The sequence below is a fragment of the Hydra vulgaris genome, chromosome 02 (genome assembly GCF_038396675.1).
Source record: "Hydra vulgaris chromosome 02, alternate assembly HydraT2T_AEP".
NCBI classification, from domain to species: Eukaryota; Metazoa; Cnidaria; class Hydrozoa; order Anthoathecata; family Hydridae; genus Hydra; species Hydra vulgaris.
This window is the reverse complement of record NC_088921.1, coordinates 1,967,366-1,978,651: the sequence shown is the minus strand read 5'-3', so window position 1 is coordinate 1,978,651 and position 11,286 is coordinate 1,967,366. Positions and strand designations below refer to the sequence as shown.

Sequence of the window (11,286 nt, the reverse complement as noted above, 5' to 3'; positions counted from 1 at the left end):
TGTGGTGATTATATTCTCTATTATAATTTATTAAAAGAATAAAAATTCCAATATTTGTAAATGTAAAACTTTATATTAAAAAAAAAAGAGGACAATTTATACATACAAAATGTATGTATGTATGTGTGTATATATATGTATGTGTGTAAGTGTGTGTATTTATGTTTGTGTTTAGATACAAACAATAAAAAAAAAATTTATCAGAGCGGAACACATTGGTCAAAACAGCAATATCTTAGTATCTACGTCTTTATTGATTGTTAAGAACTTCAGACGATTTAAAAGAAGAGGAAGAAGAAGAAGAAGAAGAAGAAGAAGAAGAAAAAGTAGAAGAAGAAGAAGAAGAAAAAGTAGAAGAAGAAGAAGAAGAAGAAGAAGAAGAAGAAGAAGAAGAAGAAGAAGAAGAAGAAGAAGAAGAAGAAGAAGAAGAAGAAGAAGAAGAAGAAGAAGAAGAAGAAGAAGAAGAAGAAGAAGAAGAAGAAAAAATGAAGTGTTATTTTGTTAAAACTGAAAAACGAACATTGCGATGAAAAGAGAAAAAATTAATAATTTCTTAAAAAACTGAAGATTTAGATGTTTAACAACTAAAAATAATTGTGAATTTGAACAAAATTATAACCGGATATAAAAACTTGAAAAGCAAATTTCTAAGAAAAGACACACAAGTTCTGCAAGTAAACATTTTCACCATAAACAAGTTATAAAGATAAAAATGTAAACTATGTAAACTATATTATGGAAATATAATACATAAAAACTGAAAAAAAAAAAGTAATATTAATTTTTGGGATAAAATTGTTGCCCAAAATAGGAAAAAAATTTCTACTTATTTAGCACTTAATAGTACATAAATTATCATTTTTATAGTTTGCGCCAACTTACCCCGTGGTGCGGTAAGTTGGCGCAATTTTTTTTTTTTTGAGGGCCCGGAAAAGCCCCAAGAATTTTTTTTTGTGAATGAATGCAAATTGTAAAAGTTACCCAACTTTATACTCTTAAAGACTACACTTTAATATTTTCAAAAAAATGTACTGTAAGGGCTACAGAGCTCATAGAGTGAAAACCGAGCCAACTAGCCCCGGTCTCCCCTACTTTGTGAAAAGACCGTGAGGACTTCTTGAAACACTTTAAGTACCACACAAAATATAAAAGATTTATAAACTATAGACACGCTTACTTACGCTTAAGTTCTATAGCATGCATAATCGTTTATCCATTGATACCCTGTTGAGGCTGATTGATCAGCCCGGTAAACTTTAGGCAATATCTTTTCAATCAAATGAGATAAGTACTTTTTTTAAAATAACATTTCGTAGAACAAACTATATTTCTAAAAGGAAAAACTTATTTAAACCCAAAACACCGATCATCATCTTTTTTAGATTTAATAAAAAGTTTCTTAACAAAACCTCTAACCTTGACATTAACGTGCCATAAATATTGTTTAAACTCTTAAACAACCAAGAGACAAAAAAAAATGGTTAGACTTATTTGAGTTATTGATTTTGATGAAAAACCGGATTCAAAGGAAATTAAAAAATACTGCGAGTTACATAAAGTTCAAGGGATATATTTATCGGGATTTTACAGTAATCAGGGGTGTTCACTGGATTTTTAGATGCTTGAGTTTTGACACTTACAGGCATTATGCAAACTCCAAACTTTTGTATGTTTATGCTTCTATCGAAAAATAATGTTTTGCAAAGAATTGGGGTGATTAGAGCTTGGGAACAAAAAAACCATAATTTTTGGGCCCACCCAGCTCTTAACGTGGGAGCAACGAGTTTATAAAATATTTTCTTTACTATTTTTATCTAAATTCGTATTCATTTACAAATTTCAAGTTTCATGCAATAATCTCTTAGTGTTTAGTTTTTATGACCCCGCAATGTTTACAGCCCCCTCAAATTGAGGGGGTTAAAACTTTATATGGTCATAGTTTTTGAAAAATAAGAGATTATTGTATAAAATTTAAAATTTGTTGATGAATATAAATTTAGTTAAAAATTAAGAAAATATTTTATAAACTTGTTGCTCCAACGTTAAGGGCAGGATGGAGCTTGCACAATGCATGTAAGTGTAAAAACTCAAACATCTAAAAATCCAGTGTACACCGCTGGTAATACTATATTAAAAAGGTTTTTAAATAAGACATTAAGGACTTTTTAAAAAAGAGTAAACTTGACAATCTATCAATCTATCACAGAGTACCGTGGAAAAGCATTTAACTAGGAAGTACACACCTTCTTTCATACCGATGTCGCAAGATTGTTTAGCCAGAGCTAACATCAAACCTTTTGAGTGTGTGCCATAACTCTACCCACTGCACAACGGCTACTGTTTTATGAGTTTATTTTTTAAATCTAGACTAAAAAATTCTTAAATTGATTAAATACAGAAAGAAAATGTGCAATTTTAAAAGATGTTTTAAAACAAGTCAACTAATATTATTGGAAGTCCATCATTCATTCAATTTTATATAATACTCGGATAATGAATAAATATTTTTCCTTATTTTTTTTTTTTTTTTTGTGCCACATAATTTTCAACGACGGTAGTAGTGTAGTAATAGAGCGCTTGCATCATTAGCTTGAAGTTCCAAGTTCAATCCATATCGCGTCTTTGAAAACACCGTGCTCAATTTTTTTTTTTTTCTTTTTTTTTTATTATTATTATTTGCCGTATATTAAAATTTACAATGAAATAAATCGTGTTAATAAATAAGAGAGCTGGAGCAAGCAGAAGACATAAACTGTCTTATCATCGAGCCCCATTTACATTGAAAAAATTGCCAGTTTATATACAAAAATGAAAAGTAGCTAAGTACATGATAAGAATTTTACACACGTTACTTACAATATAAATATTAATATAATATAAATATAATTGAAATATAACGCAATATATCAAAGATTAACAACAACATAAAAGTATCAAAGTTTTTTAACAAAAAAAATTATATAAAAATAAAACTGCAACAAAGGAGAAGTAGTGTCAATAACTATTTTTTTAGATAATTTATATTATTTATGTATTTATTCTAAAAGACATATTTTAAATCAAATTCGTTTTGTAATAAGAGACTCTTAGATTCTTTCCTGAATTGTTCCAAATAGATGTTTTGAATATTTTTTTTTTTTTTTGTATTAAATTTTGAAAAGCGTTTCCATAGAAACGTTCACGGTATTGAATTTGGTAAGAACTTAGTTTTAAATTAGTTTTTGGTACAATAAAGTTGTTAATTGGAAATTTAGTAGGATACCTGTGCGAGATTTCACTAAAGTAAGACTGAAATACAATAGGAAAAAGCCCATGTTTTATTTTAAACATGAATTGTAGAACTTGGTGTATATTGAGTTTATAGATACTTAGGGCACCAAGCTTCCTTTAAAGAGATTCGCAATGAAAAGTTCTGTGTGCACCAAATACAGTCCTGCATGCGTGTTTTTGTTAACTATAAATTTTTTTAAATTTACTATAACTAGTACTACCCCATACAATATTACAGTAAGAGATAAAAGTATGAATAAATGAAAAGTATATTTTTTTCAAGGAAGCAGTTTTAAGATATGGTTTAGCTTTATATAATATGGAAATATTTATTGAGATTTTAATTTCTATGTATTCTATATGTGGTTTCCATGACAAATTTTCATCTAGTATTACTCCTAAAAAATTAACGATTGGTTCCCTTTTAATAAATATTTTATTGATTAAAAGATGAGGTAATTTGAAAGGAACCTTTACTAGGTTTGGAGAATAAAATAAATTTAGTTTTTTCTACATTTAAAGAAGGTCTATTACTTGTAAACCACTCGTTTATTTTTAACAGTTCTTTATTAAATATATTAAAGAGAACTTTTATGTTTTGATTGAAGTCGTCTGCAAACAATGTAACATTTAAAATATTTGATGCTAAGTATAAATCATTTAAATACAATAAAAATAATAAAGGTCCTAAGATTGAACCTTGAGCACACCACATGTAATGTGTTTTTCTTTTTCAATTTTTTTATAAATAATACATTGTGACCTGTTCGCCAGGTAATCTTCAAACCAAAGTTTGTTTTTATTTTTAACTCCATTGAGTTCCAGTTTTTTTATAAGTATTTTATGGTGAAAAGTGTCAATGGCTTTTGACAGATCAATAAAAACTCGTAACGTAAAATAGTCATTATTGAATGCATCTGATACATGATTAATCAGTTCTATTACCGCATGGTTAGTTGAATTATCTTTTTTAAACCCAAATTGTTTATTGTACAGCAAGCTGTTTAACATCAAATAGTTAAAAAGTCTGTTGTACATAATTCGTTCCGATAATTTTGAGAAATTATCGGTAAGACGGAAGGTAAGACGGAAATAGGTCTGTAGTTTGAAATATTAGTTTCGTCACCAGATTTAAAAATTGGAGTGATTACGGCAACTTTAAGTTTTTTTGGCACAACACCTAGTTTTAACGAAAGGTCAAAAATATGAAATAATGAAGGTTCAATGATATCAAAAACTGACTTAACAACATTTACACTAATTTTGTCAATGCCCTCACTTTTATTACTTTTAAGACTATTAAAAGCATTACTTATCTCGCTTAGATTTAAATTAAATTCTTGTATAATAGTATTACACGGTTTATTATAAGATTCAAACTTTATGGTACTTGGCGGAATTTTGCTCGCCAAGTTCGGCCCTACTTCAAAAAAAAATGAGTTTAGTTTTTCAGCTATTTTTTTTTTATCATAAATCATTTCCCCGTCAATTAAAAGCTTTTGGGGGAGATTAATTTTTACACATTTATTTTTACCAATTATTTGTTTAATAACATTCCACGTTTTTTTAGTGTCGCCGTTGGTTTTTTCCAACAACTTTGCATAATAAATGTTTATATTTTTAGTAGTTTATTTCAATTTTATATGTTTTATGCCTTAAATATTTAGTATAAAGTTTTTGTTTTTTCTTAGACAATTTTATTAGTCCCTTGATCATCCAGGGGTTTAAAAGAGACTTGGATTTTATCATTATTTTTTTAACAGGAAATACTACGTCATACTGTTTACAGAATTGCAAGAAAAATATTTCATATGCATTATTGACTTCATGGGATTGTAAAATAAAATTGAAATCAATATTTTCTGATAAAAGAGTTGAAACTACAATAATGAGTTTTCATTGATCTGTCGCGTTAAAATTATTGAGTTCGAGGGGGAATTATTTTGGGTAATGTTATCAGTAACTAAGAATATTGGAAAGTGATCTGTTAAATCAGTTTTGATTATGCCCGTTCCTAAGCGACAGTTTTGAAAATTGTTAGTTACTATATTATCAAGTAATGACGATGTAGTCTTAGTTATTCTCGTTGACTTATTTATTGTTGGTATTAGGTTATATTTTGTTCGTCAAGGTTTGTGTTTTGGAGTTAAAAGAGTTGAGAGTAGTTTGTTGCCACATAAAAAAATTAAAAATTAGGCTCCTTGACTTCAGTGGCTGTCTCGACATTGGGGAGGTGAATAACTTAACAAAAAAAAAACACTTTTCTCTCGGTAAAGTATAGTTTTTTAAGCAATGCGATAAATTCATACTCGTTAAAACACCGGAAAAATGCAGAAACTTGATGGGAAGAATACAGGTATATGTTTACATTATTGTATTGCCGTATTTGATAGCAACATCAAAGCTATATTAAAATATCAGTATCAAATCTTTAAACAAACTACTTGTAATAATATCAACGAGCCTCTCAGCACAAATACAAAAATATTACATCAGTACAAAAAGTTTTAATGTTCAATTTCAATTCTGACAAATATATCAGATATCAGATATATCACGTGGTTTATTAGGTTACTCGTGGTAAACTAGATTATCACTATACTTTGTGGTAAGTCTTAAGGTATATAAAAATCAAGTTTAATGTTTGCAGCGATTCCAAAAAGAAATTTAAGAAGTATGCACGGCGATTTTTTTTGCCTTAAAAATTCCCATTTGTTTTGAAGAAATACGAAATTTGGTCCAAAAAGTCCGCAATTTTTTAATTTTTCTGAAAAGTCGCAAAAATTTATCATCTTTAGCATTGAATTAGGGCTATAAATATACGTTTATGTATATATATATATATATATATATATATATATATATATATATATATATATATATATATATATATATATATATATATATATATATTTTATTTTTTATTAAAGTATAAATACATATCTTGCGTTTTTTTATAAAATCTGCTCTTTAAAAGTTATATAGATATTGAAATTCAATTTATTTAAAAAACTAGTACAAAAATTAGAAATAATCAGCTAGATAGACTAAACGCTTTCCTTAACTATCAATGTCATTACTTATAAAGAAAAACTTCATTTGGATCTCAAATTCCAGTTTACAACTATATGTCTAAATTACAGTTTATTAGTAGTTTTAAACATAAAAATTACTTTTTTTTAATGAAATACATATATATTTACGACATTAGTGATCAGAAGGTATATGTTGTAAACTGTAATCCTAGATATACACATTATGAACCCATGTGTGAATTTTTAGATCATAAGATGCATCATGGACCGAGTCTATCCACGAGTTTGATAGTGGGTTAATTTATCGGTAAAAAGATGGTTCAGAAATCATTTTAAATTTTTATTATAAGAAAATTTACTTACTTGGCCTGTAAAAATAAAATTAACTGTTTTCGTTACATCCGTATCCAAAAATCTCGTAAACAATAGCAAGTGGGAGAAAATCAATCAAAAAAATTTGCCGTGATGAACTTCCAAAATAAAAAGCCCAACTACGCCAAGTTTTCAAGTCTTTTAATTTTTCCAAGCCAGATCTTTGTGATTAAAACGAGTCCCTTCCAATTGAGCTGGGTTTTAACTACTGCACGGTCATCATCAAAACCAAGATGTTTTTTGATGAAGTCTGAATTCTATTATTGAATTGTAATTTAGTTTAAGATAGCGTCAAAAGTGTTTTCTGTCCCCTTCTCTGGTGTCTAGTGGTAAAAAAACTTTCCAATCTCTAAATACTTTAATATATATATATTCTGATTACCCTTATCATAAAAACTCAGCGTTTCTTAAAAAGTAAAAATAAAAAAATTGTTTCTTTAAATATAAACATGTTATTGTAACGGAAACTCTTAGAACACTATAAAGTTTTATCGATAAATGGTATATCATAGTTTTAGTGATATATCATAGTTTTAAATAATATATCAAGCTTTATCGATATATGATATATCATAGAGTACCACTTTAAATGGTTAAATAAAATCTAATTTATAAACATATATAGTCAAAAGTGCTTAAACAATATAAATTCACATAATTTTTTAGTATAAATTATATTCTTATGTTTAATACATCGCGACGTTAATTTTTTTTATAACTTATGTTTTTTCCGCAACTTTTTTACTTATAACTTAGGTTTCATTACAACGGAAAAACATTGTTCTGAGGTACACAACACTATCAATAACTCAAATTTTTTTCTCAAGATAATTCTAACGTCGCGACATGTCAATGTAATTGTCGATATGATTGTTATTTATTATGAATTTAGACGTCCACTCGATGTCCCATGTCTTGAGATGTCCACCCAGTAGGCACAGCGACGTGACAAAAACGTGAATTTCACGTTATTTTGGCACGTGACAATTAGGTGATTTTTTGGTCCCCATGAAATGACCAATTCACGTAATTTATGGACGTGTTTTTCACGTTACTTTTGGCACGTGATATTTGGGTGACTTTTTGATCCCCATGAACTGTCCAAAAGACGTGCTTTTTACGTTAATTTTGGCACGTAATATTTAAGCAATAATTATGATTTATAATTACCAAGTGTTTGGATTCGTGCAAAGAAAAAAAACTCATCGTCGAGGAAATATTTAATACGTATTAAATTACATGGTTTTATTAGTCAGTATATTAGATCTTGACATAAACATTTTTAATTTGTAATAAAAGCTGCACTTTTGTTAAAATATCCTCCTTAAATCCAATAAGTAATAAGTACAAAGTCGTAGATCTGCAACTTACGAAGAGAACGCTTCAATCCACAAAGAACACACTTCAAACTTAGTCTAACAAATTAGTCGATATATTCTCCCATAAAAGCACGCTTCAAACATAATCTAACGAATAAGTCGATATTTTCTCCTATAAGAGCACACATCAAACTTTATCTAACGAATAAGATTTAGCTGAAAAGAAACGAATAAAATCTTAAATAATAATATGATTATTTAATAATTATCTTAAATCAACTTTTAAAACAAATCTTACTTGGTGAGTTGCCAACTATTTTGGCAACAAGACTTTCTAGTGTTGTTATTTGTTTTCTTTTATCTAAATCATTAAATAATTTTAAGAAAACAATACTACATACAGTGTAAAAAAATATAAAAAGTCATTTGCCTTCTAATTTTATACTCTGATTGCTAAAAAAAAAGATAAACAATAAAGTCGACAGATGATTAAAAAAATAGAATTACAAAATAAAAAATACAAGTTTAGAAAAATATTATTTATCTATATATATCTATATCTAATATCCATATATCTATGCATAATGTTAATAACTGATGGGCGTGATTAGAAAAAGACCTGTACTCACCTTATGCGATAACATCTGTGTATTATGTGATAACATGATAATTTGTTTTCTTTGTTTTCCATCTTCTTATATTTGCATCTGTTTCTGCATTAACTTGTTCATACATTAACTCACTAGATGCAAAGGTGACAGCCCACGAAGTTGCTTTAAATGAGTAATCTACAAAGTTTTGAACAGCATTATATGTCATTTTAGAATGCACACAAAAAAATTAAAACAATTTATAAAAATGTAATAGTTACCACATAACCACACAACATTATAGTGGGGGTTTTATATCATGATTTTCCTTACCCATGGTGAGATTTTCACCTTGAGGCTCCTTTTGCTGTGGAAACATTCACCACGGCTAAGGAGCTTCATCTACTCCTAATTATATATAATATATTAAGTATAAAACTAAAAATATGTATAATAAAGTATTGTCAAATTAGGTCACCAATAAGTACAGAGTGCTGAAAATTCAACTCAGAATCAAGTTGCATTCTCCAACAAGATATGAACTAAATTAAATTCTTGCTACAGGGTGCGATCACAAAAGAAGACGAAGAGTTGGAAAAGTGAAATTTCTCAAATTTTAAAAGTTAAAAGGTTATTGTGTCTTACTACAGAATGATATTCCTAGGCAATAACATAACAATACCATTAGGTCTTTCTAGTCAATAATATTTTATGCAGAACTTATCATTTGTCATGTAGCTTAATAAATTAAATATTAAATAAGTTATAATAACTTATTTTTTATTAAATTAATTACATTGACAAATTTGACAGTGTAAAATAATATAAAATAGGGTAGAAAAAAAAGTATACCTTGTAGTAGGGTTTGATTTTTTGCGTGTTGCAATATGAGAATTATCTGCCATAACGTTACACAATTTTGAACTAAACTTTGTAATATATTTATTAAACCTAAATTGATAAAACTTAGATATAAGATAATATAATATGTTTAGATAAAATATTATATTTGTGAGATTTTATTTTTGTCAAAAATGCATTGCGACATTATAAGATATCTTACGCCCTGATACTTTTTTTATTAATTATTATAAAACTACAATGCAAAATAATTATATTATTTTAAAAGTAAAATAAAAAGTAATTACAATAATAAATATATAAACTACATAGTTCATATAATCATTTTATTTAAAAAATCCGGAAAATTGTTTGCGGAAAACATCCTGAAAAAATTCGGAATATTTTTCTTCTCATTTTTCCCTTAATTTTGCATTCAGCCAAGTTATTTCTCAATTTTTTCAAAACTTTTCTTAAGTTTTGTATGAATGATGACTAAAAACAACATAAAAACAATTAGATGAATAATATATACTTTAAGTTGTATGTAGGGAAAACTTTTCGGATATTTGGAAAAAGAAAAATTTCAGAAAAACATCTGGTATTCCGGGAATATCCCGAATAAGATAATCCCTGAAACTAATTTATAAAAAATATTAAATAAAATAAAGAATATCTTTCCAAGTTTCTAATCACAGGTTTTTATTGTGAATAAAAAAAGTTCCAAAATACACAATATTTTGGCAACGTAACTTTCACGTTTCAATCAAGTAAAATCATCACCTGGACAAGGTCACCTAAAATATACATGATTGAAACGTGAAGAAGGAAACTAGGGAAGAGCACGCATCAAACTTTATCTAATGAATAAGTCAATATTTTCTCCAATATTTTCACCAAATTTAGCTAAAAAGAAACATATAAAAACTTAAATAATAATTTGATTATTAAATAATCATCTTAAATCACAAATTTTTAACACAAATCTTACATGGTGAGTCATCAACCGTTTTGGCAACAAGATTTTCTGGTGTTGCTATTTCTTTGATCTAAATCATAAAACAATTTTTAAAAAAGGAATGCGATACTTGAGAGAAACTTGCTTTACATATTGGAAGGTCGTCAACATTGAAAGATAAGTATAATGCAGTTTCAAATACAATAGCATCATAATCATCTTTTTGTGGGGAAATATCGAACAAATCCGCGTAAATAACCTGTTTTATATTGACATAATAACAATGGTAATAAAAGTCATATAATATATATATAATAATAATTTCATATAATTCAAATATATATATTAATCATATAATATTTAAATAATATAAAAAAATGAAATAAATAAGTATTAACCTTTTTTAACAAGTAAAGCACCAGATCAAGATGTCATGTATTACAAAAAGATAAAGTATTTAATAATAATATATACACATATCAATAATAAATAACATAACACATTTATTTATTGATATTATCTTGGATAAATTCTTTAACCTTTTTGATAAAAACCAAATAAAGAAAGAAAATTTATTTTTGGTTTTTATCTAAACGACTCTTGAGCAATAAAGTATGCAGAAGTTGCGTAACGCTTCTTAACAAGGCCTGGCTTGGTATAAAGAAAATGCTTGCATCACCCACAAGTAAGTTAAATTTAAAAAAATTTCTTAAATAGATTAATAAAGAAATACGATATTAGTATCTCAAGTTATTTAGTCATTTAGGTCAATTAGTTTAAATTATTTAAATTATAAAACAAATTTTTTTTTGATTTTAGGCTAATGGACTCGATAAACGATTTAATCAAACTTTGCAGAATATGCTAGTCAAATATATATCCTCTAAAAAGGAACAATGGTG

The 11,286-nt window shown here is 27.1% G+C and overlaps 1 long non-coding RNA gene across 1 annotated transcript; it reads right to left on the bottom strand.

Annotated features, from left to right (window-relative positions):
- Positions 1 to 8,293: 8,293 nt before the first annotated feature.
- Positions 8,294 to 9,580, bottom strand: LOC136076326 (uncharacterized). The gene is made up of 3 exons (XR_010636168.1): positions 9,439 to 9,580; positions 8,626 to 8,784; positions 8,294 to 8,357 (listed from the first exon to the last, which is right to left on the bottom strand). It is a non-coding gene; the product is annotated as an uncharacterized LOC136076326 (long non-coding RNA).
- Positions 9,581 to 11,286: the final 1,706 nt, after the last annotated feature.